An 8,562-nucleotide genomic window follows, 5' to 3' on the forward strand; every position below is an offset into this window, starting at 1 on the left:
GGCTTATAAATCGTCACATCTAATGCTTGTTGTTGGGATGTCAGATATCCTGGAATGAGAGCCTTAAACTGATCCTATACTAACAGAGCTAGTTTTCTAACCCAGCTACCTGGTCTCCTTTACCAAACTTTGACCAAAGTTTGACTTTTTCATCCATCCACTTTTTCTGGTGAACGTGAACAAAACTTCCTGCTAGAATATTGTCCTTTGGGAAAATGTTTCGTTCTAAACTCAGAAGCGATGGGAGTTTTGTGCCGTCAGCACAGCATGACAACTGCTGTATAGTGACATTTTTCACTTCCAGACGTCTCAACAGTCACGGATTTCGTACCAAGCATGTTCACGGTCGTATTCGAAGAGACTTTAAAGTCAGGGGGACCTCGTCCATATTTCCAATTTGGTTTAACTCATAAATTGTTTTCTGGCATTGATAATAAACTTATCAAATTCTAGATCTTGCATTCTTTGGGCGATCCTTGTGCGAATTCGTCTAACCAATCCATGTAGTTTTATTAATCTGTAACGCCAGCTTGGAGTTGCTGAAAAATCGTAGAACCTTTTTTGTTTGGCCTTGCATTCATTAAAGTTTCTGTCGACATAGATTTATCAAGCTTCCTTTCATTCATTACCCAGTTCTTAACTTCTTTGTCTAGTTCTGTCGGCCTTTTCTGAGTAGTCCTCAATTTGTTCTCTTGCTTACACCAGGTTTTAATCATACTTTCTGGTGGGAGATAGCTCAAATACCCGCTCTGAAGCTCTGTTACCGTGTGTTTTGGAGTAATCAACTACGCGTAATATAGAACGAATAGTGTAAGCATGCATATTATTAAAATTCATCGTGCTAGAAGCATTATTAAGAATCCAAAATTCAAACATTTACCACAGCATGCTAGAAATAGTCCTATACTACTGCTTACCAATTAACATAGAAAAAATAAAACAAAATGATCTTAGTATCATGCTGATCAAAATAGGGTTAGGCTAGGCCTAGATTAGGCGTAAGATGAACATCAACCTTCGTTGTATAGGACGCATGGTGATTTTACGAGTTAAAAACAAATCAATGTGTCTTATAAGCAGCAAAACACGGTAATCACTTTTTTCCGGGAATGCACATACTCACACACATACAGAACGTTTTTTTACATGACTATTTTTAGTAGAACGTGTTAGGATAAAACCACAAACGCGAATGATAAACGTATACACAGTTAATTCAAAAATAAACTGAAAAATAAAGTAATTGATATTAGGGGGAATTAGAGATATGAAGAAGGACCATTTAGCTCGGGTCTCGAGCTCGAAGAAGATATCAACTTTAGACACTTGTATATAATTTTAACATTTGTTAAAATTTGCGACTTGTTTTTATGTGCCTCCCAATCAGACCAAAATGTGAAACACACTGTCAGCTTGAAACTACAAATTATATGTAGTAAAATTAATATTCAAAGTATGTTTCACTATTATTTTGTTTTCACATTTCATCATTTTTTTTATTTTCATTATAGCCAGGGTCCTTAAAATATAAAAGTGACCCGGACGTCTCTGAACTTCTGAGAGGGTCTCTGATTAAGGTATAAATTCAAATCACATGCACATGAAATTATATACATATATATATATAAATGTACAATAAACGCTAGTAATTGCATATTGGTTATAGTTCCATGTTTCGTCATTAGAAGGTACGACTGTCATAACCGAAGATAACGAGATAACAGTTTCAAGTTTTGCCACCAGGAACGTATCGTTAGGGACTCTTCGCTAGGTCACCATGACAGGCAGCCATATTGAATGATTATGTAATAGTAACACAAAGCAGGAAACATCTTTTTAAGCAACCATGAATAATAAAATGCATGTTTTAGTATGAACATAATTAATCATTAATTCGATAGTTAATTAAATCATTTATAATTAATTGTCTTTAAATGGGTGCTTAACACTAATTAAATAGCTCGTCTAAGATTAATTCATTAAATCAGTTATAATTAAATTGTCATGAAAAATGACTTTTAACACCAATTAATTAGTTAGTTAAATCATTTATAATTTTAATTTGTCATGAAAGGACGCTTAACATCAAATTCATTGCATTTCCTTACTATTAACAAGCCTAAGGCCCGGCATGGCCAAGCGTGTTAAGGCGTGGAACTTGTAATCTGAGGGTCGCGGGTTCGCATCTCTGTCGCACCAAACATGCTCGCTCTTTTAACCGTGGGGGCGTTATAATTTGACGTTCAATCCCACTATTCGTTGGTAAAAGAGTAGCTCAAGAGTTGGCGGTGGGTGATGTTGACTAGCTGCCTTCCCTCTAGTCTTACACTGCTAAATTAGGGACGGCTAGCACAGATAGCCCTCTAGTGGCTTTGTGCGAAATTCAAAAAACAAACAATAAAAAGACCTAAAAGGACCAATGTTAGAATTAGTGTTTCATTACTTGTAGTGCGTAGAGCACACAGTCCATTGTATTGCTTTGTGCTTAACTTCGAAGAAACAAGCAAACCTAAAAGAACAATACCTTAATTAAAACGTACTTAATCAAGTATTTAGATTTTCAGTATTTAACTTCAATAGCCAGTATTTGAAATATTCATCTAATAAACAGCAACAGATAGTTACAATAATAATGAAATCTCACATATCTAAGAAGAATCAATCTCTCATTTTGAAAAACTGTTTTAAGCGGACTGATACAGTTTGAACATTTGCTGTATATTGAAAACAGTAATTCAATAATTTTACCTATACCGTCAAACGCTGAGAATATATGGTTGGCATTTTGTATGACTATGTAACTGACTTGGATAAATAGCGACAATGTTTCTTCGCGGATAATTTGTTTCAGAGATGTAGAGTTTAATTAAATACAAAAATGGTATTTACATTATATGCATCACTTCATATTTACGGTTTTGTAAAGTAAACTATACATTTTAAATATACTGTAAATATGTAGATACCGACAATGTATTATAATTATCTTTTATTTTTATAAAATACTCCGTAAATACATTGTAACTGTCATACGTTTAACTAGTGCAGAACTTTCATTTTATTCTAAGGAGGACTGAAACACTCTGATAATTTCCAGGTACAGTATATAATAACCTGTAATGAGAATAAAATAATCATTTAAACATTATGTAAAAAACTATGTTTGTTGAGTTTCAAGTTTCAGTAAAATTGATTGAAGTATGATATAAATGGGTAGGATTTCTATAAATAGTCAATAATCAGTTAAGTCGAATTGATTTGAGTTTCAAGTTTCAGTAAAATTGATTGAAGTATGATATAAATGGGTAGGATTCATTATTAAATGTATTATCTATAAATAGTCAATAATTATAATTAAGGTCTGAAAGGTTACAGTCGATGTTTTTGACTTGCCATCCCTCTAATGTATCAGTTCAAACTTAGGGACAATTATGTGTAGATAGTCTTTTGGATAGCTTTGCAGGAAAAGTCTGGAACAAATTTTCTTATTTCAATTCACATAATGAATCATTACATACCAATTTTGGAAAAACACGAACTGGATGGAGGGTGATCAATTTTGCATTAGACCATTATATTAATTTAAATAAGAAAATTTATTTCAGATTTTTTGTGCAAAACTATTCAAAGGACTATCTGCACATAACTGTCCCTAATTTTGAATTGATACACTAGGGAGATAGTAAATCAAAAACACCTATTGTCACTTTTTAGTTTACATTTATTTAACCAAATAGTGGTATTTGGCCGATACTCTTATGCTTCATCGATGTCTAAAACATTCAGTTTGTTTGTTTGGAAATTTCGCACAAAGCTACTCGAGGGCTATCTGTGCTAGCCGTCCCTAATTTAGCAGTGTAAGACTAGAGGGAAGGCAGCTAGTCATCACCACCCACCGCCAACTCTTGGGCTACTCTTTACCAACGAATAGTGGGATTGACCGTAACATTATACACCCCCACGGCTGGGAGGGCGAGCATGTTTAGCGCGACGCGGGCGCGAACCCGCGACCCTCGGATTACGAGTCGCACGCCTTACGAGCTAGGCCATGCCGGGCCTTAAAACATTCAGAACAAAGTTTTGGAACGATGTACCACGAACCACTTCAGGAACACAAATTTTATTTTTGTATGTTTAATACCCTGAATACTAGCAGACGAATATAGATGCTTCTGGTTTCAGTGGATCTGTTTTTGGATAAAAGCTCGACGTTTATTCCCATTGATAAAAAATAATCTGAAGAAAAGTGCATCGAATGTTGTTTTCATTTATCTAGTTTTATGTTTTTACGTGTACAAACTTTACATAAATAGTTGGAATTATCAAACTTCTTTTGATAACTTATGCGCGTATGTTGTCTTTTTATTTGCCTTAAAATGGTCTTATATTAAGCATTAGCATTTGGACAACAACAGCAAGGTTTCTATACCTGGACTTTGGTTGTATAGATGATCACAGTGAATATATATTGTATAAGTAATTGTTCGTCCAACTTGTCTATTTTTATCATTATAAAATTCTTGACAGGTTGACTGAGTATTTACATCAGTTAACTGTCCTTTCGCAAAGTCTCAAGTAGCATACTTTACAAGTGGGCACATATTCTGTAGCAAGTGCAAACTGTAGAACAACTTCTTTCACAAAGCCTAATAAAAAATTCTGCTAGAGCTGCAAATATCTTTCACCAACTTTGCCGAAGACATTTAAAAGTAATACGTTAAAGTTAGGATGAAATGTAAACGTAAATTGGAGAAGACAATACGAACACTAATCATTAATATTGATTTGTAATACACTAAAGTTAGGATGAAATGTAAACGTAAATTGGAGAAGACAATACGAACACTAATCATTAATATTGATTAGTAATACACTAAAGTTAGGATGAAATGTAAACGTAAATTGGAGAAGACAATACGAACACTAATCATTAATATTGATTTTTCGTTTTCTCTGTATGTAATAACATAGTCGAACAGTGAAAACAAACACGAGATTAGACTGCTATGTTACTTAAAGTTCCAAGTATAACAAAAAGGTTTTATTTAGTTGCTTCAGTCAGGAAACAATCGTTGCTGTAGCTCTTTAAATAATTAATGCTGTATTAAAGACTAACTAACCGGTGTTTAACATTTATATATTTAACAGCCTTCATGCTTTCTCGTAATATCTTTACACATCAGGTAAATATTTTCAGTGATTTCTTTTTTTTTTAGTGGTAAACTTACATTGTTTATAGAGTCGGTATGGTATGATCGTAGAAATAAAGAAGAATTGATTTGGTGATACCTACTAGTGTTACTACCAGAAATACACAGAATGTATATTTTATGATCCTTTATGAACAAAGTATTTTCTTGCATGTTTCACGGTTTACTCCGTAATCTGTTCCGAATGATGAATATAGATCTTACAACCAAATTATGTTAAAGTTCTGAGTTAAAATTTAACCATTAAAATATGGAGATTTAGCTTGAGAAAATAAGGTAGACACTATTTAAAGTTTAGTTTGTTCAATTTTTAGAAATATAATCTTTGCGTTTTGATTCAACATGTTTTTGTACTTTTGACGTTCCATATTCCCACTTCTAAATTATCACTTTTTAACTATCTTGTTTCTTAAGTTTGTTTATGTCCATTTATTGAGAATAAATATTATGCTGCACACAAGCACCTGCATTCACTTGAATGTTATAATGTTTTGCAAAAATTTTCATCCTCTTCCATTAATGTCACATTTTGAAGAAATAATGTAAACATTTTATGAACTTGTTTTTATTCGAAACTCTAATTATCAACCGTAACACTGTTATATGTGAAGGAGGTTAGATGTTAGCAAAACCTGCGAAAAAAACAACAACATAAATTTAAATTTGCTGATTGCATAAGTATTCATCTTCCTAAGTCAGTACTCGGTGGAAGCACCTCTTGCAGCAATTACTGCTTTGAATCATTTTGGATAGGTCTTTACCAGCTTTGCACAATATGATGGTGTAATGTTTTGCCCTTTAATTCTGTAATAATTGCTATAATTCTGAAAAGTTCGCTCGGGGATCATTAATAGACTACAATTCTTCAAATCTCGCCATAAATTTTTTTATTGGGTTAAAGTTAGGACTTTAATTGGGCCTCTCCAGGATATCCACTTTCTTTTCTTGAAACTACTCTAGTGCAGTTTAGGTCACTTTTCTGCTGAAATGTGAGTTTTCGAAACAGTTTTAGATTCTTGGCTAACTCAAGCAGGTTTTTCCTCTAGGATTCACCTGTACTTTGCACCATCCATCTTCCTTTCAGTCCTGATAAATTTCATATTCCATGCTAATGAGAAACATACCCATAACATGATGCTGCCAGTACCATAGTTGGAAGCTTGGATGGTGATTGCGCTGTGCTGGGTTTGCACCAGACGTAATGGTTCGAATGTAAACCATAAAGATCAATTACTGTTTCGTCTGATTTCTGTAATCTTCTGCCACATGTCTGTAGTATAATTTACATGCTTTGTCGATTATAGCATTCGTGATTTAAGATGATTTTTTTCATATATAATTTCTTTCTTGCCACTCGCCCATACAGGGCCACGATATTGTCGATGTATGAACATTTATTCCAATCTCAGACACGGAACTTTGCAAATGTTTCAAAGTTACTGTTGGCTCCACAGTGACATTCTCTATGCCTGCTTACTTTGGAAGGGTGGCCTGATCTGGGTGATGAATGGGTAGTATGAAGCAGATTTCACTTCTTAATGATGAAACCCTACTCAGGGGATAATCAGCGACTTTTAGATTTTCTTGTAATCTTCTCCTGATCTCTGCTTCTCTGTCACTTTATCCCTGATTTGTATGTAAAGCTCCTTGGTCTTCATGGTTGCTTTGTCTATCACTATGCTAGTTGCGACTTGAATAGATACATTTAATCTAAAGTCAAGCTAAACAACTTAATTACACACAGAAAGAGACAATTACACGAATTTTGTGATATTTGAAATTAACGTTTTGTACCCGAACAGATTTAAGGTTGTTGTAGTAAGGTGGTTGAAAACTTATGCAACTGAGAATATTCTAATTTTCTTGGAACTTACTTACATGTAACAACGATTTGTTTCGCTTTCTCAATTTCGAGTAGATTATAAATATAAATTCCAAATTGAAAGTTTCTTTATTGCTGGCTCAGATGGCAACAAAATATGTAAACTTTGCGAAGGGGTGAATCCTTTTGCAAGGCAATGTACATATTTTTCTATAGTTTACTGGTACATTGGCTAATTCATTCCCAGCCCTGCCACTATTTACTGAACGAAATCGTTTGGGACCTAAGGTTTTATGTAAACAAATGTTTAACAAGCGTCAAGCAGAGAAAACTGTTTTCAACAATATCGCGTATACTATGTACTTATAGCTACATAAATGAACTTTAAAGGAAAAATATTGTTTGTTTGTTTTTGAATTTCGCGCAAAGCTACACGAGGGCTATCTGCGCTAGTCGTCCCTAATTTAGCAGTGTAAGACTAGAGGGAAGGCAGCTAGTTATCACCACCCACCGCCAACTCTTGGGCTACTATTTTACCAACGAATAGTGGGATTGACCGTCACCTTATAACGCCCCCACGGCTGAAGGGCGAGCATGTTTTGTGCGACGGGGATTCGAATTCGCGACCCTCAGATTACGAGTCGAACGCTTAACCCACCTGGTCATGACAGGTCTTTATAAATAGGTCATGAACATTCGCAGCGTTTCATATAGCATATCTGTTTATGTGTTGGTGCAAAATGCCCAGTTGATTTTGTTGTTGTCTTATGGAAGACAAAACATGAATAATAATAATAAATTCATACTAAGACACGCACTCACAACTTCAGTAAAGAACGAAAATTAGTAGAATACATAACCTCTCAGAACAGTAGAGAAACCTACCATGGTAATCGTCTACAGTTAGAAAACTCACTGGAATAGTTGTGAAGAGCCACGTAGAGACAAAGTAAAACAGCGAAGTCAATAAATAATGAATCTTCAATTTGATAGTTTCCAATCAATGCGCACTAGTAAAACACCATTGAGTTTTTCAATGGTGGAAAGTGAAGACCTTAGAAAAATTCTTTAGGGCGAAAAAATGAAGTTCTTAAATTAATTTTAAAACTACCATATGATGTACTCAATACTGTACTCATTAACATTGGCCAATTTTCCTGTAGCGGACTGTAAACCGTAATAAATAATAATAAAGCTGGAAATACTGTTAGAAGTACACAATTGCTTACTTTAATAAAACGAGGAGTTTCTGACTAGCATAAAATGAAACACTTCCGACTTTTATTGTGGTGGTAAAATGGCTTCAACGTGTATATTTTCGCGATATTTGAATGGCTTTGAAGAACTTATGTTAGCAGCGAAGAACTTAGAATATTTTAGAGGGTGGAAACTTCGACCTTTAAAATTGACTTAAACATAGTCCCACAACCTTCGCAGGAGTTTGATTAGTAGCTGTTCGTTGATTTTGACGCAGTTTGCGTTTATTGTAAAAATTGCATTTACTTTTCGCTTTGATAATTTAGATTTTGT

The sequence above is a fragment of the Tachypleus tridentatus genome, chromosome 1 (assembly GCF_004210375.1).
Source record: "Tachypleus tridentatus isolate NWPU-2018 chromosome 1, ASM421037v1, whole genome shotgun sequence".
Classification (NCBI taxonomy): domain Eukaryota; kingdom Metazoa; phylum Arthropoda; class Merostomata; order Xiphosura; family Limulidae; genus Tachypleus; species Tachypleus tridentatus.